The sequence below is a fragment of the Lygodium microphyllum genome, chromosome 1 (genome assembly GCF_053477565.2).
Source record: "Lygodium microphyllum isolate KBCC chromosome 1, Lygodium_microphyllum_v1.1.10, whole genome shotgun sequence".
Taxonomy (NCBI): Eukaryota; Viridiplantae; Streptophyta; class Polypodiopsida; order Schizaeales; family Lygodiaceae; genus Lygodium; species Lygodium microphyllum.
In genome coordinates, this window is record NC_141135.1 from 114,859,963 (window position 1) to 114,883,851 (window position 23,889).

Below are 23,889 nucleotides of genomic sequence, written 5' to 3' on the forward strand. Positions count from 1 at the left end.
TGCCCTCTTTCACTCTTCCCATTTCCCTCTGGATTGTATGCTGTGGTTAGAGCCAACTTGATTCCTAGTTGAGAGAAAAACTCCCTAGCTTCATCTACATCCAATTCACCGCGATCCGCAGTGATCTTACCCACACAGCCATACCTGCAGAAAATTTCTTCCAATAAGAACTTACACACTGCACTAGTGGTCTTCGTTCTTAAAGATATGTCCTCAACATGATTGGTAAGATCCTCTCTAGCCAAAACAATATACCTCATCTGCCATAAACCCATAGGCATAGTAACCAAGTCAACTACCCACTTATAATGAATGCATAGTGGATAGGTCGGATGAAGCTCATCTCGATGACGCACTACCGAATACATCTGGCAGTCCCTGCAAGTCTCTACAAAGTGAGAAACATCTCTATACATGCCTTTCCACCAATATTTCTCCTTGATTTTCTCATAAGTAGCCCACACTCCTCTATGACCAGCCCAAGGACTCTCATGAAACTCCCTCATCACTTGTAATTGTGTCTCTCTATCACAGACAACCCGCAAAGGTAATCTGCCTCTTTTCTTCGGATGCTTCCAAAGAAATCCTTCCTTGAGAAAATAGCCATAGACTTTCCTTCTGATCTTCTTGAACTCTTCATCTATCCATTCATCTCTTTTGCTTAGTGTACTAAGGTACTTCCCAATCTGCAACCAATCTCCAACATAGAGTTCTTCTATGAAAGCCACAATATCATAGATATGACAAACATGATCAACCATAGCGGCTGAAATTTTTGCATCATCCTCTTCTGCAAATAGTATCTCTTCATCATCATATCTGGCTCTAGACAACATATCTGCCACCACTGGATTATCCTTTCCTGCTATGTGTTTAAATTCCGAATTTAATGACTTAATGTATGCAATCCATCTCAACATAGCTATATCCGGAGTAGAGCAACTTGTAATCATACCAATCAATGGCAAGCAATCTGTCTCTACCACAACTGAAGCTCCAATAAAGTACTCCTTGTCACATTTGAGAGCCGTAACAATCCCCAGTAACTCCCTCTTGATTTGCGGATATCTCCTCTGTCTCTCATTTAGGACTTTCGCCCCAAACCGAATAGCATACATGTTTCCATCTGCATCATCTTGACCCACAGCCCAACCTATGCCAATTGGACTAGTGTCAACTGTCAATACAATAGGTCTTCCACAATTATAATCCGCTTTCCTGAGAGTAGGAGCAATCTACAATAACTTCTTCAATTTCCGCATGGCTCTAGTGTGGCTCTCATCCCAATAGAATTTCTGCCCCTTTCGAAGCAGTTGATATAAACAATCTACTATATGTGCAAAATGAGGTATCCAAATCATGTAAAACACACAAGCTCCAATGAATCTCTGTATCTCTGAAGTGGTAGAACAATACTCCATAATCTTGCCTATAGCATCCACCTTCTTATCCACAGTCTTGTATTTCGTGTCATCCCTGGCTTCATTATGATCCTCTGCATTACTCAAATCTTGTTGTAAATCAGCAATTCTGCACTCTGGTGGGTGACTGAATATCCTCAACCCTCTGCTCTATGGACTGCATAGGAACAGCCCTAAACTCTGGATGCTGAAATATTTCAGCAGGAAACTCTGTTGGCTGAAAGTTTTCAGCCCTCTGTGTCTCTATAAGCTGATCATAATCAGTCGGAAACTCTGTTTGCTGAATTTCTTCAGCACTCAACACTTTTTACTGAGCCACCTCAACCTCTAACTCAATCTGTGACAAAAAATCTGCAATTTCATGAAACATGTCCAGGGATTGCACTAATACATTACTATGACAACTCTGCATATCAGTTTTCAGCATATTTCCCATCTCTGTCATCATATCTGCACAAATCATACTGTCATACATCCCATCTATATGCTCATCATCCTCTAAAATTCCTGCATTTTTCAAAATTTTCTCCTTCCTGCATATGTAATGCCTGGCAGCTCTAGGCAACTTAGAAGTCTTCTAATAGCTCATTGAACTGTTTTGCTGAAATCCCAACAAAATTGGAGGAGAAAACACTACTGTGCCAGGAGGCGAGAACTCCAATCTCCTCTGCTCTGTACCACCGTCGTCTCGCGAAACGACGGTACCTAATGAAAACCTGAATCCCTCATAGTGGGCAAAGGTGCATCTCTGAGAGTATCTCTGTTTCTAACATGGTTCACACACACAGTCATAAACTAAACTGCTCTCATGCCATCTTTACTGCGAATCCGTGCATAAGCAGATCCATCATCCATTACCTTTGTTTCCATGCGCATCTCTATGATGAATGGCTGTCCAAGAATTATAGGATAAGAGCATGAATCCTGCACAAAGAAATGGAAATCTTCCTCTACATCTCCAATAGAAACCCTGACACTGGGACAAGCAGCATACAAATCACCTGCAGTGTTGTTAGCAGCTCTCATATGCCACCCATGCTCTACATCCATAGGCCATCTGTTACTCTCATAAGCTCCACGAACTATGAGATTAATCTCTGAACCATGATCCACCAATGCAACATAAGGCACCTGTTTCTCTCCACTTTTTACCATCGTCTCTGTAGTTGCCCTATCCCAATGACTCCGCGAAAAGTGACTACGCGGTATCAAGACATGCTCATCAGTTTCAGCATAATGCATAGGCTGAACCCTCTTCTCCATCTGCGAAAAAACAGAAGCATTCTCAACCATAACCTCATCCTCATCCTCATCCAATTCCCCAATCCAAACTCCCTGTGTATCAGTAGTAGGCAATGCATGTCTTTTCCTCTTTAAGACCTCTTGAAATTGATCTCGAAACTCTCTTTTTGAGATACCCAAAACCTCAGAAATAGTGAAAGTCACCTCACTGCCAAGTATCTTGTCATTAAAGATTTTCTTCATGTCCGTAGATGTCTCAATATCGGACATCAATCTAAACCCTAGCTACTTTCTCTATCTAGGCTCTTGCCTCTTTTCTCTCTTTTGAGCATCTTCCATCTGTCGTTCTGGCCCTCGTCTCAAAGATGGTCCTGCAGTAGGTGGAGTAACAAACTCACCCCCTCTAGTCTTTTTAGCTGCACTCGGATTTTCTTCATCCCTCTTACGCTTCTCCTCAACAAGTACATCTGCTCCCTGAGACTTAGCCAAGTAGGCATAAATAGAATACCTGTCAACAGGCGAATCCCAACCTGTCTCAGATCTGATGCTAGAGCCTGTACTAGTCAAAACAGTTTGCTGAATTTTTCCCTTGTTTGCAGTCTCCATAGCATAAGTCCATAGTGCTGACTGATTCTCTGATCCCTTCTCAATCTGGACTCCATATGCAGAAGCATCTCCTCTAGCTATCACATAAGAAGTACGCGCAGCCATGTTATCCACTAACTTCTTCATTCCACCTTTACCAAAGTTGGTAGCAAGCGGAGCTCCTGTTTCGGTCAACCAAATCTTACCATCTTGTCCCCAAAATACCAAATTCTTCCTCCTTGCATCCTGAAAAGATTCACAATCCCTGCAATGCTGATGGTCTGAACTATCGCACCAAATACATCTCCGATCTCTCCTAGGTGCACTAGGAGCACTCCTAGGTGCACTAGGAGCACTAGAAGAAATAGTAGGCGCAGTCGAAGCAAACTGCTCTTTCAATTTTCCCACCAACTCTGCTTTAACTGACTCCAGTGTCAAATCCGTTATGCCTTTGATTATGTCATCAAGAGAAGTAGGCACCGACGGAGTGGATGGTTTTGGAGCAGAAGGAGCCGGCATCGGTCGTGGAACAGGAGGAGTGGAAACAGTAGGCACTGGCATAGGCCAAGAAACTGGCTGAGGAGGAGAAGAAATAACAGGAATAGAAGTAGGCATAGGAGCAGAAGACGGTGTCGATGTCATAGAACCATTATGTAGGCGGGTCTTCCATATCCTCCTCTTAATCAAAGTCGAGATTGCATCCTGGGCATCCTGCCAATCCGTTTTAAGTCCCATAGGCTTCGTGCGATCCTCAAGAAGCTCTTCCAATTCTTCCTGAAGAGCAGGATCTGTAGCTTGCAAGAAAAGCTCAACTTTTTCAACATCCAATGCTCTTTGTTCAATGGCATCAAGTTGACTATACCTCTCTTCCAATTCTCGAATCAACTCTGAAGCAGCTAAACCTTTGTTTGGCATGTAGACCCACTCTCGGAATGACCGCCGTGTAGCCATCCCAAAGTCCTCAAGGAAATACTCTTCTTTCAGGTCCTTCTTAAAATCTTGCCAATGTGAATTTTGAATAAAAAGATCAGTTACTTTTGCCCTCAAGGCGGGTGTGACAAGACGAAGGAAGTACTTACTCATAAGTCTAGCCGGAACTCCAAAAAACCCCATCTTGATCTCATATGTCTTCAAATATGCTGAAACATTACGGCCATCAAATAGCTTCTTCTCATTCTCAACTGCTTCAATCGCCTTAGTTGCACTGTTTGCATTCTCCTGCTCCGAATATAGTTGCCTTTGCTGAGACAACTGCTGTTGATGCAATTGTTGCTGCTGCATATATAATTGTGTCTGCTGATTTTGAAGCTGCATATACATGGACATATTCTGCAAAATCTGCTTTAGATCATCTGTTGAAGTACTTGACGCAGCAGTCATTGATGGAGCTGAAGTAGAGGACGCAGCTGGAATTGTAGAAGAGGTTGAAATAGATGCTGAAGTATCTCCCATCCTGAAATTTCTGCGACGCTTTCACGTCGGGTTCACCAAAGATGTTGAAGGGTTTTTGAAAGCAAAGTCACGTCTTCAGAAGACCTTAACAAATTTCAAGATAGAAGATCAGTTCTAAAACAAGAGATATCAGTGATAATAGATGGATCAATGGATCATCCTGTGTTAGATCTTTTCTATTCAAAGCCGTGCACAGTTGAGAAGTACAAGGTTTCAAAAATAAATTCTTCCCAACAATATGAAATCCAAGTTCAAGGAGAAACTGAATCAGTTCCACATTGTTAATCCCTCTGTTCTGAAAATCACAGCAGCAGAGATGTATTCACAAACAATTTGCCAAGGATTTTGCAATTCATGGCCACACTCTAGAAAGCCTGAGCTTACAAGTTGTAAAAGGACACCTTCCCATTCTCAGCAAGAACTAGACCATTGTATACAAGGTTTCTGAAGGTTGGCTTATTGAAAAGTGCAGTTGACAATACCATAAGTGTATAGAACCAGTTAGGGTCTGGTCTAAACTCTCTGCTGCTATGTTACTGGATATGAATTCACTGTACATCCTGTATACATTCATCATATCCAAGTAGATAAGTGATATTTATGTAAGGAAAGGCTATCCAAGGGAGCTTGCAACACTTGTATTTGTCTGAAGTATATTCAGCACCGTTCTAATGACTTCTTGATCTTTCAAAAACTCAACACTCTGCCTAGCTTGTCCTATTTCTCTACTCATCTCTGATGACAAAAGATATATATCTTAAGTCTCTTCTATTGTCTCAGTGTATATGAAGGATAGAACTTCTCTAAATTACTCTTCATCTGATATGCACTGTTTCCAGGTCTGGCTCAATGAAAGCTTTATACATAGGATAAACTATTTCGGAAATTTGTTGTATGATGTCTTCTGGATTCCTATATGGTTTTTCCCTGAACCCGTTGAGATAAGAAGCCTTCAACAACATTGCAAAGATCTGTCCTAAATGTTATTCTGCTCTCTCATCAAGCGACCAACAGAATGTCAACTGTGTGCCTCGACCTCTGACGATGAGCACTCTGACGACACAAGTAGGAAGGATGATAAAAATTGACAAAACTTGACGATTCTCTCCTTCAAAGCACAGTCAATCATCCTAGACTTCTTCAATCCACTGCAGCCTTAGTATAGTCCCTTCTATGACCATAGTAGTGTTCTTTTGTAATCGTCCTCCTGCCTGGATTCACGTAAACATAGCTCCAGCAATTCGATCCTCTTCCATAGTCCACGCCTGTGAAGAGTACCAATTTGGGAAGGTTTTTATACTACCTTCATCCCAAACTCATGAAAGTCGCTTCCTTTCTTCGTTTCTTCCTCTTCAAAATCACAAAGCTCTTCAATGCTTCATTCGTTAATTGCCGCAGTCTCCGATTAACTCCACATATCAGCTTCGTCTTGTCTTCACGTTCCTGTCCTTTATTCAGCAGCACCTTCGTCCTCCATCATGTAAACTTTTGGGATACGGTCTTCAGCATCTACTTTTGTTGTCAAGACGTCTTTTGTTTCTACCAGTCCCAGTCTCTGTATTTTCTGAAATCTTGACATGGTTCGTTAGAACAGATGATATTCCGCGTCATTATTTCCAATCGATGCCTATCTCATACATGAATTAGCTTCCCTCCAAAGGCAACAACCAGTCCGTTTGATTGCGTCCTCTGCCTTTGCTTTTTATCCCTTGAAATCCCTTCTGCCCAATCCTATGCTCCTTGTTTTCTTTCTCAGGCTTTTCCCCCACACGCCATCAGAAAAGCGACCTTTTTCCCCCAATTCAGCACTTCCCTCATGGAGCTCATAAGCCACTAAAATCTGTGTGTGAGAATCGCATAAATCTTCCAGGGTTTTGCAAAGCTGAGGCGTTGCATTGATATTGTACAAGACATCAGACATGAGTATTAAATCCACAGGAGGCGCAAGAGAGGAGCAATTGGAGCCCCCATTCAAGTGCTTGCGCAGAAGCACATTCCTGCAAACGATTGGCCTCTAGGTTTCTTTACAATCTTGGGATTAGGGCATCCTTATCTGTAAGTGTGGCATGCGCTCCCAGGGTGCAAGCCACCATACCAGGGCGACCTCTGCCTGCACCTAAATCCACAATACGCTTGTCTTTAAAGGATACAAGATGCCATGATGGCATACACAGCCAGGGGCTAGCACCAGAGAGCAATCCCATAACCAGGTGCCTGTAAGGAAACAGAAGGCGGAACGATCGACGACATCATCCTCACGTTCAAAAGCAGCTCCTCCCCATACCTTCTTTCTCCCATCATCTTTCCCTTCTTGCTTCCCTCCAAAAAGCCCACATTTAAAAATAGCCATACATTTCAAAATAGCCTTCCCAACAATAACGTGCATCAAATGACAAAAAGGTATAGGGGCCCAAACATTCCCCAAAACATAAGTGGCACAAAGCGAAGCAGTCGACAGATCTGATTGTATACCCTGCCTTTGGGTTTCCACCACTTGTAAACATGGGTCTGCCCAAATATAAAACAAGGCACTGAAGGAGCTCCTGTCTCTCATGCTACACGTATGAAACCAACTCTCTGCTTCAGATAAGCTACCTCACGGTCATGTTCCATAAAGAGCATCTCTCTAACACCTCCAAGAATCAGAACACAGCTACAACCATCTTTTAATAAATCACAAAGAACCTTTCTTGAAGCAGAAACTAGTCCCAACCAAGTCCATATGTATCAAAAACCGCACTGCTTGCCAAACCCTTAACATTTCAACTGCAGAAACCTCCATTGCAAAATCCAAGGTAGATGGTAATTGATCTTCTAGTGCTTCTGAAACTGATCCAAACTTCCCAAACATTTCCATTACTATGCTTCCAAACTTCTCTCCACTATACTCGCATGCAGAAAATAAATGTAAACACAATGACTAAGTATGTACAAAGTAACAAATGTCACACACACAACATTTGGGTGGATTCCACACCTCGAATGCGCAGCAGTACGACAACGGGTTTCTTTTGTTGTTGTTTGCGCGCACTTGCTTGTGGCCGACTTTCTGGGTGTTGTTTTCGTGCTGCATATGCGTGTCGATTTGTGGATCGTTTGTGTGTGTGCTGTTCCAGTGCTCGTTCATGCATGAGGATGCACATCTCGTTCGATCGTGTCGCGGAGCTGGCGTGCATACACAACTGTTGTCGGGTACCTCACTATCCCACCTTTAATACATCGAAAACCTAAAAAATCATTTAAAAAATTGGAAAATTTTTGAAATTTTAATAAAAATTCATTTAAATTTAGAAAAATACTAGAAAAATAAAAAATTCCCAAAAATTCCCAACATTTTTTTGCATGATTTTACCTAAATGTAAACCTATAAAAATTCTAAAAAATCATTATGGGCAATTAAATATTTGGAACACTCCCTTTAAATGCTTTAAAAATTGCGACAATTTGCCAAAAATTGATGTTTAAATTCCCAAAAAATACAAAAAATTCTTTTCAATATTTTTGATGTTTGGGATTGCTATTTGGGTTTTTACAAATTACTAATTGCCAAACAAACAATAGAAAAAAAAAATCACTTCAAACCAAACAAAATAAAACTAAACCAACGCACAAAAACACCAACAACCAAATTCAATTTAGGACAAACCAACATACATAAATCCCAACACATCACCAATAAATAAAATACCAATCCACATCCTCCTAAACTTTTTTAAAAAATAAAAATTCAAATACAAAAAAAAACAAACACACAACTAAATGGCTAAAAAATCATAACACATGACTCATTAAGATGTTTTCTAATCCCCCTTCCTCAACATGCCTAACATTATCCATAATACAAAATCCAAAAAGAAAGGCAAAGAACAGAAACAAACAAAACTCACATAAAAAGAAAACAAAATCATAAACCTTACCGACATGGCACTCATTGATACATTCCAGCAACATGTAACATGTTGCATCCATTTGCCATATGTCCCACTCTTTTGTTTTTGTGTATCATGGTATTCACATTTTGTTTTTTCCATCTTTGATAGGAGGTCAACTATTATCTAGTCGCCTACTGTGGTCATTCGTGGAGTTGTTTTTCGACTTGCATGGATGAGGACTTGCGCTTTAGACCTTGTAGGTGTCCACACACCACCAGGTTCTTTCTTTTTTTCCCTCTCCCACATGCACCGTAACACACATGTAATTGTAATAAAATCAACCGACCGTTGCACCCACCAAACAAACAAAATGCACTTTATTAATTTTTAATTTAAAAGGAACCCGACCATTAATTGTAGAATGAACTCCTGCTGTTGCACGATGTCGTGATGTTATGAGGACACAGTGTAAAAAAGTATGGAATGCATCATCATCCGACTTCTCTATTGATCTAGAGAGTCAATGTGATCTGAGCCATTAGTACCAGTGTGAGTTGCATGGATTATCTGAGAATACTAGATTTTTGAATAATTTTAGTCTATTTTTTATATTATTTATTGTAAAAATGTGAAAAAGTTAAAAAAAGATTCTAGATTAGGATGGCATGCCAAAAGCTAGTTGCTTTTTCAGCCAATTAGGAGATTTTTCATAAAAAAGATAGATGGACGAAATCACGCACGTTGCGATTGTTGTAAACAGGCTAAAAACTGCAGATTTAACTGAAAGAAGAAGGAGTGATCTGGGAGATCCATGATCAGGTGTCCTTTGGTTTTACCACCCTTTCGGAGCCAATGGAGCCATGACATTTGGGTTCCAGGCAACAGAGAAAGAGCTGATTTTTCTAATCCATGTTTTTGGTCTACGAAGGAGCTCCGGGAGCACTAATGCATGGAGATTGCTTCTGAGTAGTGCAAAGATTCCAGGTTCTTTCAATACATATTGATTCAATTCATTGTGATTTGTTTTTGTCGTGTTTACCACTTGGGTGTTCTCTATCTTCTCTTCCATCTCCTATCTCTACTTCCTTCTACTTTTGATCCCCGATGGATTCGACCTTTCGATAAAACCCCTCTGACATTGGTAAACCCGACGTGCAAGGTCGTCAGAAGAAGGAAAGACAAGATGGGAGAATCTTCAAATACATTCTCCAGTGATGTTTTGCAACAATTGGTGCAAAATATGAATATGCTTATGCAGGTACAATAACAACAATAGATGATGCAAGCTTCAGCTCAAACAGAAAGTGTTGTGATGAATGCTTTGCAAGTAGTTAAGCTTGAGGTGAAGTTATTCAATGGTAGGAATGTATCTGCATATGTACATAACTATGCTCAGAAGATGGAATTCTTTGGAGTGGCTCAATCTGCATGGAGCCAGTATTTTGTACATGTTACTGTTCATGAACTGAAAGCACGGATTACTGAATTATACTTGCAGGATGCTGATTGGGTAGCCTTCAAGAAGACACTCAAGGAAGAATTTTACATTGAGGACACTAGTTTGATTACACGCAAGACTTTTCAGGAGTGGGTTATACAACCCAATAAAGGTCTTGTGGCTACAGAATTGTTAAGAGAATTTGAAAGTAGATTTGAGCACTTGGATCTTGCATAACAGCAAGCTATTGCAAGTCAGAAAATTGAATTGTTTCTATAGGTAGCTGATCCTGAGCTTCAACAGAAGCTTGATGATTTGTTGGAGGATCAGACTACAGAGACAGGTTTGAAAACAAAGTGGAGACATGTGAAGGAAGCTGTTACTGTGCTTATGAAGAAGCATAGAAGAAGAGAAAGATTACATGTCTCTAGCTTGCCCACTGTTACAGGTAAGAGAATTGAAGTATCCAGTAAGCCACCTGCTTCTGTGGCTAACCCTGGCTGTACTTGCTATTGTTCCCTCTGTTAGGGAAGATGTCTTAGATGAATTGGTCAAAGGGATGCAGGATCTTCAATTGAAGGTTGCAAAATTGGATGAAAAAGGACAAGAGGAAAGGGGACGAGCAGCAGCCACTAAGACTGGAAAAAGATGTATGTGGTGTGACAATTTGCAGCACGAGAGAAAGGATTGTGCTGCCTATCAAGAGGCGTTGGCACAAAAACTTATCTTTTGGAAAGATGGCAAGATCCATGCACAAGAAACGGGATTGCCTCTTGCTTTGAATTTTGGAAAGGGAGGTATGTAGAAGTTGTTGGGAGGTATCTAGAAGTTGTTGGAAGACTTGGCTATCCGAAATGCTTACACAACGGTACATGCTTCTACTTTTGGTCTACAGTTGGATAGAATGCATGGCCAAGTGATGGTTGGGGTCCAAAGGCTTAAATATGGACACATGATTTACATGCAGCTGAAAAGAGAAAGGTCACTGATAGTGAAATGTCTCATGCAGGGCTAGACATTCATGGCATAACTGGTTGGGAATCACCGGTAGATGCATATTCAGTGTATGCATATTTAGCAAAGGTATAAAACACGGATATACTTATGGAAGAAAAACAAAAAAGACATGAAGATATTGCTTGGACATCTAAAAGAATAACAAGAAGAAGTGTGGATTAGCCTAAAGCTACAAATCAGCCACCTTTCGAGCATGTTATGGAAGAGGGCAAAAATAAGGGCAAGAAGCCAGGATATAAGTTGCAATCTGACATTGAGACAGCCACATATCATAAGAAGGTTCTTGAAGAACGGATCTTAAACAGTCGGGTGGAATTTACCTTGGGAGAGGTGCTTGGCATTGCCAAGCGAGAATTTCATGATGAGATCATTGACATAATTAAAAGGAAGCCTCAGTTTCTTGGTGATACCACTAGTGCATTGTTGCAATTTAAAGAGGAAACTTGTTTGTTGGGTATTCGGGTTGAATATGAGTATGAAGTAAGTACATGATTGTCTATGCAGGATGCTACTAATCAATGGACAGCATGTGGAAAAGAGAAGAAAGTGGATGAAAATGCATTGTCTTGTAGCAATATGCATGGTGGAGTAAGGCAAATGCAACAATATGGAAAAGAGACTCTAGGATTTATTCCTCGAAGTCACTACACAAGAAATCATTGGGCTAGAGCTACCACTGAAATTGTAGTGAAAATAGGGGAGTGTGAAACTCCTTGTGTTGCTTTACTTGACAATGGGTTTGAGATAAATGTCATTGAGTGGGGATTGTATGAAAATGATGCATGGCCTATGGAGATTGATCATGGTTAGTGTATAAGGGCTGCAACTAATTCTTCAGGGGAGCTCTATGCTGCATGTCCTAATGTAAAAGTGACAATTGGTGATGTACAGGAAGAGCAACACTTCTTTGTGCAAGATAATTCCTCATATGCAGTGATTTTGGGACAGCCCTATATTACAAGAGTGCGTATGGAAACAAAGATACTTGATGATGGTTCTGCTTATGCAAGAGTCAGAAGCAAAAATGGAAAGAAAGCACTCCAATTTCTTATTGTTTGTGTTAATCATCCTAGAAATCGTGATACGCTTCGAGAGTCTCCTTTGGTTCCAAATGCAAGGAAATTCAAAGACCTGGATATTCATTAAGCACTGCTGTAATGTAGGGCTACAGTAGTGCTATTCATAGGTGTACTCGCCTCTTGATGAAATGAAGCATGTATTTACTATTGGTAATTCTCAGTTTATAGCAAACAGTTAATGTTGGTTTAAGCCTATGGAAGCTATGTGTAGGACTAAACGCATATCTATGAAATGGGCTATTAAGAAACTGAGATCATTGGGGGTGTTAAATGAAAATGATGTCATTTCAGGCATCTTTTATGGGCTAAATATTACTGACACTATGGCTGAAATTTCAGTAACTATACATGTAGAAAATGAGGCTGAAAACAGAGTGTTGTCAATATGTTCTTTGGATATGTATGATGTTATAGCATTGTTTGCTCATCAGGACGGATTACAATAAGCTAAAGCACTTGTGGAGACAAAGTATAAGACAGTTGACAAAAAGGTGAAACCAATTGCTTTGCCACTTCCACCAGAGAGTGAGGGTATGTATGAAAAAGTGTCAAGGTAGCCAAGCTTACAGGATCCTAAAGATATAGGTCATCAGTTTATATCTGAAAAATTACAGGAATTGAAAGTTGGTGCAGAAGGGCTTCTTTTGCCTGCTGAGAGAAATTATTTTATGCAGATGGCATTTACATTTCAACCAAATGAAATAGGTTGTGTGGATCCAAATGATGTCTCTCCTATGGCCATATTTACTATGCCACATGTATCATGGAACTTGAGGCCTATTCTAGTGCCTAAAGCTTACTTGCCAAAGCTGATGGATTTGCTAAATGAAAAGATTCACATGAAGATCTTGGAGCCTTCTTCAGCCCCATACTCAAATCGTTGGTTTATTGTGCCAAAAAAGAATGGGGCTTTGAGATTTATTCAAGACATGCAACTGGTCAATAAAGTGACCATAAGAAATGTGGGTGCAGATCCTGTGGTTGATGAGTTTGCAGAGGCTTTTGCAAGCAGAGTGATCTATTCTTTGGGTGATCTTTACTCAGGGTATGATCAGTTTCAGCTTGCAATTGAAATTAGGGATATCACAACCATGAAGACTCCTTTGGGGTTAGTACGGATGTGTACTCTCCCATAGGGTGCAACAAACTCAGTGGCACACATGGCAAATGCTATGAATAGGGCACTCATGGATTTTATACCACAATTGACTATGCCCTTCTTAGATAATGTTCCAATCAAAGGGTGTGCAGTGGATGAAAAGAATGAAGAGATGGATGCTCATGGATGCAGATAGTTTGTTGTAGACCAAATTGTGGATTGTGAGAGGATTTTGACACATCTAGAAGAGGTGCATTTAACTCTTTCTAGACAAAAGTATGTCTTTGGAGTTAAAGAGGTTTTGATTGTTGGGCATATGTGTGGGCCTTATAGGCGAAGGCCATCACTAGCAAAAATAGATGGGATTGATAGAATGCAAGATGTATACACAAATGTATCAAAGGTGCATAGATTCTTGGGTTCATGTGTGTTCTATTTGATATGGATTCCTCACTTTGCACATGTAGCCGATGTTCTTTATCAGCTTCTAAGGAAATGTAAAAAATTTCATTGGGAAAGGAAGCATTAGAAAGCAATGAAGAAATTGAAGCAACTCTTAAAATTAGCTCCTACGTTGAGAAAGGCTCACTATTCACATGGAAAGCCTATCATTATTACTGTTGATACAAGCCCAATCGGGATTGGATGGGCAATTGGGCAAGATGATGAGGAAGGGCAAAGATATGCAATAGGCTTTGGTGCAAAAGTATTGACTGAATGACAGAGAAGATATCCACAGGTTAAAAAAGAATTGTGGGGAATTGTGACAGCCCTTAAATGTGATAAGGAGTATTTTATGGGTGCTCATGTAGTCATTGAGACTGATTGTTTGCTGGTATTGGGTATGATTACTAATTGTGCTACTTCGGACATTGCTATGCTCCGGTGGATTGCATACATTAAATCTTTGAACCTTGAATTTCAGCATATTGCAGGAAGAGATAACCCAATGGCAGACATGTTATCTAGAGCATGTTATGAGAATGAAGGTGGGATGATGGATGAGGAGAAAGAAGATGACTTTCTTATGGCTGAAAATAATGTTGCAAGAGTGAATTTAGTAATGCAAGGTGTTGCTACAGCATTAACAGAAGCTTGGACAACAAAGAGAAGACACTTTAGATGTTTTGCATCTTGTGTAGAAGTGTTTTTGGAAGACAAATATGCAGGAGAGTGACTGAGAATTGGTCAATATCTCAGTAGATTAACAAAGAGAGATGAATGGTCAGATGAGGAGTTTAAGAAGATCAAGAGGAAAGCCTATGGATTTTTCTTAAAAGATGGATACTTATGGAAACATGCTAAAAAGAAACAGGGTATGCCATTGAGAGTTTTGGGTGACAGAGCTTCACAAGTAAAAGTAATGCAAGAATTTCATGAAAGCTTATGGGCTGGTCATAGAGGTGTTTGGGGTACTTTTACAAAGATCAAAGAAAGATATTGGTGGCAGGGTATGTATAAGGATGTTGCTCACTTTGTGGAAACATGTACGACATGTCAAATATATTCAACTGTGAGACATCGGGATGGATTGCAACCCACATATCCATTGTCTCTTCATTTTAAGTGGGTGGTGGATTTGGTCACAATGCCTACAAGTCTTTGGCAAATGAGGTATCTTGTGCTTGCCTGTGAAGACTTGACTAATCAAGTGGAAGGGAGAGCTCTACATACTAAGAGGACAAATGGCATATGTACTTTTCTCTTAGAAGAGATCTTTTGTCGATATGGCTGTGTGGGAAAATTTATAGTAGATAGGGGTGAGTTGGATGCAGATGAAGCTCATGATTTCTTTGCATGGTTGGGGATAAAGCTTGCTTTAACTTCAACCTATAATCCTGAAGGAAATGGAAAAAGTGAAAGAGGTCATCCACCTATTGTGAAGGCATTGGCAAAAGCATGTGGAGAGAAGGTAAAAGAGTGGCCACAATTGCTCCCTTATGCTTTGTGGGCCGACAAAACAACTCATAGTGCTGTTACAGGATATATGCCTGCTGAATTGATGTATGGTCAAAAACCTCTCATGCTGATAGAAGAGATGATAGTCACATGGAGTGTGCTACCTAGGGAAGAGGATTTGAATTGAGAGGAGTTGTTGGCCTTACACATTAGATAGTTGGAAAGAAAGTCAGAAGACATAGAGGCAGCAACTGCAAAGTTAAGGGCAGCAAGGATACAGAACAAGAAACGGTTTGACAAAAGACATAGATTGAGATCAAGAACCATACAAGATGGGGATTGGGTATTGGTTTATGATAGTAGTTTAGATAACCAACATAGTGCCATGCGTAAAGTTTCTAAAAGATGGTTTGGACCCTATGTGGTAAGACAAGTGTTTGATAATGCTACTTATGCATTAAATGAGCTGGATGGGACAGCCATAAAACTTCCAGTCGCAGGGAAAAGAATCAAATTATTCAAAAGGCGGGAATTTAGTGCCTATGAGTTGCCAGAATTGGAAGAAAACAGTGGCCATGATACAGGGGCTAGGCAGGAAGATATGGAAGAAGAAGAAGTAAAAGATATGGCTGTAGAGGATGAGGACTCAGAATTCGATGACAACTAGGATTTTGGCACATAGCGGAGGATGTGCAAGCTCAGAGGGGGTGGATGTCATGATGTTATGAGGACATAGTGTAAAAAAGTATGGAATGCATCATCATCCGACTTCTCTATTGATCCAGAGAGTCAATGTGATCTGAGCCATTAGTACCAGTGTGAGTTGCATGGATTATCCAAGAATACTAGATTTTTGGAAAATTTTAGTCTATTTTTGATATTATTTATTGTAAAATTTTGAAAAAGTTAAAAAAAACTTCTAGATTAGGATGGCATGCAAAAAGCTAGTTGCTTTTTTAGCCAATTAGGATATTTTTCATAAAAAAGATAGATGGACGAAATCACGCACGTTGCAATCGTTGTAAACAGGCTAAAAACTGCAGATTTAACTGAAAGAAGAAGAAGGAGTGATGACCAGGTGTCCTCTGGTTTTACCCCCCCTTTGGGAGCCAATGGAGCCATGACATTTGGGTTCCAGGCAGCAGAGAAAGAGCTGATTTTTCTAATCCACATTTTTGGTCTACGAAGGAGCTCCAAGAGAACTAATGCCTGAAGATTGCTTCTGAGTAGTGCAAAGATTCCAGGTTCTTTCAATACATATTGATTCAATTCATTGTGATTTGTTTTTGTCGTGTTTACCACTTGGGTATTCTCTATCTTCTCTTCCATCTCCTATCTCTACTTCCTTCTACTTTTGATCCCCGATGGATTCGACCTTTCGACAAAAACCCCTCTGACAACAAGCACATGGCACAATAACCCACATAATTTTCTAAAATAAATCCACAGTGCATGTGCACACGCGCTATAGACGCAATTAATTTGTGATTAAAATAAACCCATGTCATCACGCATGCATTCGCTTTGCGCCAGTGATCACGTAAGTTGTAACAATGAATTGCATTATTAGAGACCCCCAATCAGTCAAGTCAGTATAAGTAGGGGTTGGGATTGTGGAATCAACTCACTATGCATTAATGGTTAATTGGTAACGAATTGCAATCTAATTTGTACATGGCTAATCGATAGTGTTCACCCATCCACATTCATTGCACCATAGGTTTATGCAATGCACTTACGGGGATTAGGATTTGTTAAGTCAGAGATGCCAGTCTTGTTCATCTGTCTTTATTCTATTGGTCCAAGTCTTGGATTCTGTTTGAGTTTGGTCATTGTCTCGGATTTGGTGTGTTTGAGTTTTTTATTTTTGATTGCTTGATTATGCGGGATCAAGGTGCTTGTTTGTCTACATAGCATGAAGCTTTCAGTCGCACGAGTGTGTAGGTCATGCCACAATTTTTATGTAGGATGTGGATTGTTTAGGGAAGTCTGGTTCAGTTTGGTCTAGTCATTTGTCCTTTGTGTTGATATTCATCTCATTATTGGTTTGTCTACGTTTTGCAAGAAAATTTTCATTTTTTTCCTTGGTTGTGTGTGTGGGTATCCTGTGTAGTTTGAATGGCATCTACCTCTATTCCTCCTATTGTCATCCAGCATGTGTCATTGCCGGTGCATGACTATGCTCTTCTCCTAGAGGCGGATTGCATTCGCCGTGCTGGTTTTCGTCCTTTTGTGACTCTGAAGTTTCCGCCAGTGGACAACACCATTTGCTACTTGTTCCTGGAATCATACAAGAACTAGTCTGGATTGGTTTATAACAGACATTTTTGCTTATCCACAACCAATATCAGTGATGCGTTGTGTTTGCCTCTTTCAGTGTATTTTGTCCCTAGTGGAAATCAATTATTGATAGCTAAGGAGATCCTTTCTCTCCTGTAGAAGGAAACCTCTACCCCTTGGTCTCTAGCAAAGTTATTACCAATTCTGGGGTTTCTATAGCTCACATCTCCTCCCCGGTATATGGAAACAACTTTTCCAGTTTCTACAAGAAAGGTTCATGTCAGGGAAGCCTACTTCCAAATGTCTCTCCAAGGAGTTGTTCACTACTTTTGTTTGGATCCTGGAGAGAGCCAAGTTCAATTGGGTAGCATTCATGCTCGTGAAGATGGATCATCATTTTTAGAGAGTTAGAAAAGATCAGGACAATAATGTCTCCTATGTTGTTTTCCTTCACAAGATTATCTCCCTTGCACCTCCTCCTAGTGGTGTGCCAGTTCCTGATCCTGCTCCTCTTTCGAAGCAGCCTCCACCTTATGTTCCAATTCCTCCTCCATTACAACCCAATTTTGATTCAGAGGATGAGCACCCTACTAGATTCTCTCACAGTAAAAGATTACGTACTAAAGGGCCACTTAGTCTTGTTTCTCTTTCAGTTTTTGATTCTCCTGTGCAGGACTCCATTCCTCCTAATTCTACCAGTTCCCTCCCTTCATTCTTGTCATCATGTCCTAATCTATTTGTAGCCCAAAGGGATGGGCAGCTAGATAAACAAATCCATGCTTCCTTACAAACAATGTTAGTTGGACCTTTGCTTCCCCAGTTAGTTTCTGGTGTCCAAGCTACATTGGAGACTTCATTGATGATTTGTATTCAGTCCATTTACACAAGGGTGTATACTTCCTTGCAAGACAAAGTGGATTCCATGACTAGTCAGTTGATAAGGCTTTGGAGGATCTAGCATCTAAGAAAGCCGCCTCACTGATATTCACAAAAAAATGACTGAATCTACTACTCTGATGGATTCCTAGAAGGCCACCATTCAGAAGTTAGAAACTCAAATAGTTACCCTGGAAGCAAAGAATGAGTCTTTGACTAAAGAGAAGAATTCTGCCCTTGAGGAGATGATAGACTTAGCCAGTAGGCTGGGTACTTGTGAGGGTCAGCTACAGTCTTCTCAAGAAATTGTTGAAACAAAGAAGCATATTATTGCAATGCTTAATCAAAAGATTGTTACTCTTTCTATTCCTCCACCTCTTGTGGTTTCTTCTGTAGTGTCTTCCAAAGAGGAGCTTGACTAGTTACAATAGAAGGCAAAGTTGTGTAATGGTTTTTTTGCTAAGGTGGAACACCTTCAACAACATATAAATTGTGTGCAGGATGATTTTATTCATTATGCTGAGCTGGTGTCACCCCCACCATCTTTTTGGATCAAGTATAATTAGCAGTGTTTTGCCTTGTATATCTCTTTGGGCAACATGGATTTAGAACCTCCAGAGGATGGGTGGTAGAATTTGTGGTCTGTGGATTTGGTGAAGTCTGTGTTTAACACATTTGTTGATGAGTTGATTTTGCATGAAGTACAGTTGTTGTCTTTCATGTATCTTATGGGGCATTTGCAAATTCTTGATGAGGAAGATATCAATTTGTATGTGGGAGATGTGGTGTTACAAGCTGTGATGTATGTACATTCGGTGGAGCTTCTATTAGTTGAAGGGTTGAAAACTTGTCATCAGCAGACGTATTGGTGTAGAGGATATGCTTGGCATCCTCCTTTGGAGGGTGATGCTTTGTAGCCTCGTCGTCTCAAGGGTATATTCCATAAATCTGATATCCGACCTTTGCAAAATCAAGTGTTGAGTCATATTGCTAATCATTATTCACTAATTCCTTTTTCTAGGATCTTGCCTATCGTTGTTCTTTTTATCCATTAGATTCCACTGATCTTCTGTCTTATGCTCTTATGTCCCATAATTTTCCATTGTATATCTCCCTCCTTACTTCCAACCTTGACACTATTCCTATGTTGTCTTTTACTCCTTCTGATTCCCCTCAAATTCTTGTCTTTACTTTTTTTCCTTTCATTGCCGATCTGACATCATCACCTACCCCTTCTGAACCTCCTCCTGTAGTTCTTCCTGGTCCTTCTGTTTTCTCAGCAGATGTCCTTCATAAGTTTTTGGTGAATTTTCCATCTCTTCCATCTTCCTTATCTCTTCATTTCCCTTCGTTTTATGATTTAATCTTATCCACCTTTGCAATGTTCCCCTCTCATTTCACTTCCACCTTCTACTGATTTTATTAACCTTCCTCCTCAATCAGTGCTGGATACAACTGGGTATGACAATGATGTTCTCCATCAAAGGCAATGGACACTGTATGATTCTTTGACAAGACCAGTGTTTAACTATTGGCCTCTCATTCCTGGGTCCTAGGAGATGTCTACTTCCTGTTTGATGTCTTACCTTCATTTTGCTTGGGTGCATGCTCATTTTGAGGATACCTCTATACGTCTTGTAGCTCACTTTTGTTGGTATCTTGCTTCTATGCATCGGCAGTCTAATTTGAACACTTGCAAGTGTATCCCCAGCTTGATCATAAATCGGAATGTGGATGTGATTGCTGCTCAGATGGATGTTCTGTATTATTTTGCATAGGTTTTCCCTACCAAGTTTCTTATTTCGTTGGAAAGGATGTGTTGTTTACAGTTTCTCCAAAATGTGCCTTTGCATTTTGTAGATGAGAGTAAAGCTTTGGAGCATCTCAAGTCTAGCATGCAATTTAAGAAGAAGTGTTTGCATCCTGCTTAGCAGTGGAGTTCTTTTTGGATGTATCAGTTCTTTTTCTTTAATGGAAATATTTTTCTGTGCCCTCCATTTTTTGGGGGCATGTGCCATTCAGATTACCTGGTGTTGTGTCTGTGTGAGTTGTATATGTGGTATGGGTATATTGTTTATCTTTGTTGAATGGAGCTAAAGTTGAAGCTCGATTGATGAAGACGATATTGGATTAAAAGCCCGCAGAAAATGATGTTGATTTAAACAAAACTCTTATATCCTCTATGACTTTATGTTGCTAACAATTAAAAAAAAAAAGAGATAATATCCAAAAGGGTGTTTTCCTTTCATTGTAGTCTTATCAGATATACAAGTGACTTGTTGGGGTCGTGGTTGGGTGATTATTGAAGATACTAAGAAAAAATAGAATTGAGCTCTTTATTGAACTTATATTCTTCTTTTTCTTAGGTCGTGAGGACGTTTCCTTTCTAAGTGTGGGGATATGTTGAATGCTAAAATGACTAGATTTTTTGGTTGATTTTTGTTGTTTTTGAAATCTACATGGTTGATTTTTGATGGATTTTGAGTGATGATTGGTTGTTTTGGATGTCTTGGATGATATTTATTATGTTTTGGAAGCTCATGATGTCCCCCACACACCTCTATGGCTAGCCTATAAACTCTCATGAAAATCTTGCATTACTCACACTGATAGAGCAGAGTAGCTCTATCACCAAGGACTCTTAATGGAGCCCCTTTCGTCTTCTTCATATACTTTCAAAAATATCTATCTTTCAAGAAGAACCCATTTACCTTCCTTTTTATCCTTTTTAATTCCTCTTCAAACCACTTGTCTTTCTTAGATAGCATGCTGAGACACTGTCTTGTTTTCAACCAATCACCTACATATAAATCCTCCAAAAATATCTCCATGGTTGAGAGATAACATTTGTAATGACTTCTCTCTATTGTACAATTTTTTTCCATAGCTAAACCCATTTTATTTGCTATTTAATTTACTACTATAGCAACACTTCCTATCAATCTACATGCTGCATTTGTTGTATTTACTACTATCCCTGCATTTATGATAGTTATACTAGCATTTATGACACCTATACTTGCAATTATAGCTACTATAACTTAAGTCCCTATTGCAAAATACGCATTTTCAATAGCAAATTCATTTTCCTCTTCATCCTCCATCATTCCCTCTTCATCCTCAAATTGTGCCCTTGATAAAATGTCAACAACAACTGGATTATCCCTTCTTGCTATATGCTATAATTCAAGGTTTAATGACTTAATATATGCTATCCATCACAACATAGCAATATCTGGTATGGCACAACTGGTAATCATTCCAAATAATGGTAAGCAATTTGTTTCAACAATAACAACATTAGCACCCATAAAATAGTCTCTATCACATTTGAGGGTCGTTATAATGCCCCAATGCTCTCCTCTCACTTGTGGCTATCTTCTTTGCTTCTCATTTAGCACCTTCACACAAATTCTCATAGCATATCTATTACTCTTTTCACCATCCCATCCAACTACCCACACAATTCCAATCAGACTTGTGTCTACATGTATAATAGGAATCTGTCCTTGCAAAGAGCCAAATCCTTGATTTTATTTTTTTTCTACACTAGAAAGTGTCAAATCCCTTCTTTTTTTTCTTCGTATTTGCCAATGCACATGTGAGTATGTTTTCTTACAATCGTCAAAATTTGCATCAATAATTTGTGTCTATATATCATCTATTTTCTCAAGATTTATTCCATTACACTTATTTAGATGCATACACTAGCATATAGAGAGTGAATATTTTATCAATGCCTATTTCGATGGTGGTGCCTAGAATTTTAAAAAAGTTGTGCATACTTTTGTATTCAATTTCATTGGCATATCCTTCATATATTATAGTGTGACAATTTTATATATAATGTTTCTTTCAATATAACTTTGTGGTATCATGCATTTGTCAACAAGGTCCTAAATCTTAATTCATGTGGGAGCCCTTCCAAATAAAAAGCGACAATTATTTGTCGAATTAGAAAATTGAGCTTTTATCTCATTATATTGGAGCATGCAACAGATCTATAAAAAAAAGCAAAAAATTACAATATTACTGGTAGATCCTTTCAATATCCCTCATTGGTAGTGCAAGTATAGTCAATCACTCTACGAATGTTTGACATCACTTCTCAGAAAGGATTGCATATGATTCTTTAATTTACTTTCTAATCAAGTTATTATTATTTGATTCTTGATATGCATCGTACACAAGACTCTCTAGCCAAAGTCACCTTCCATTTTCACATTCCTATCTTTAGGAAAAGTCTTGCCCTAAAATTATCCAAATGAAAGTGGCATCACAACAATGAGAAAGTTTTCTTAGAGCAAGATAAGATGATCTCATGAGTAAGCATATGACAACATTAGATAGTTACTTTACCTCATGTAGTAGGATGTTTCCTTACTCTTTTCCTACAAATGTGAGGCAATTGGTTTTACATATCACTATAGGTATCCTAATCTCAAGTAATCCATTACTATGCTTGGAAAATTTTAAAATTTATCCTAATCTCAAGTAATCCACTACTATGCTTGGAATTTCTTAATGTGATGTTCTCAATTCTATATGAAAACATGTTGCTGCCACAACAAAAAGAGAAAATATCCTATTTTGAACATATAACATATGGTCAATGGGGGCCTGGTGTAAAACCACCTAGGTCCCAAATTTATCCTAATCTCAAGTAATCATCTACTATGCTTGGAATTTCTTAATGTGATGTGCTCAATTCTTATGGAACCATGTTGGTGCCACAACAAAAAGAGAAAAGTATCCTCTTTTGGACATATAACATGTGCTCAAGTGGGTGCCTAGTGTAAAACCATCTAGGTTTCAAATGTTTTTCTATACACACTAAAGTGAAAACTCACTCAAAGGATCACCAAAAATACTTTTGCCACTAATTGGGGTATCTTTTACCCACGAAGGCTTCATTACATAACCCTTTGTAGATGTAAAAGCCCCATTAAATCATACCCTTCTATAACTTGTGAATATGTCCATTAAATTGGCCCCATTATGAATGCAAAATGTATTTAATGAGATTTAAAAAATCTATTTTTTTGAATTCATGCAATAGATTTACATGTTTATGAGTGAATATTATAAGAACAACATTTCTAGTGATGTTTAGGTGATAAAAATCAAATTTAAGCCTCCCTTGCCATCTAAGTATAAGCATGGTTAAAGACACGTATGACATGTTGGCTATAAGCATACATTTATTTTAGATTTTTCTTCGGAGCTAAATGATCTCTTTAAATTCATGTTGATTTTGGACTTTGCTTCAAGTAATGAGTCCTCTTTATAAGCTCCCAATCCATTTTGCAAGTGAATCTATGAGAGTTGTATCCTATCTAGTGTACGCGGGGTAAATTAGAGTCAGTTTATAGGTCCAAGCAAGAATTCAAGTATATAAGGAATTCCAAAAGGCCAAAATAATGGAGAATGCTTGTCCCAACAGGAGTTCATATGGCCGGTATTTACATGACCTGACAAGAGTAATAGGGTATGTCAAGACTTTCCAAGAGTAAGTTAATACTAGTATTTCAAGAGATTCTTAAGTTAGTCCTCATGTCTAAAGTGGTGAACCAAGTAGGAAAGAGGTTCAAAACATTTTAGGAGTCCAAAGAAGTGACCAAGGGACCAA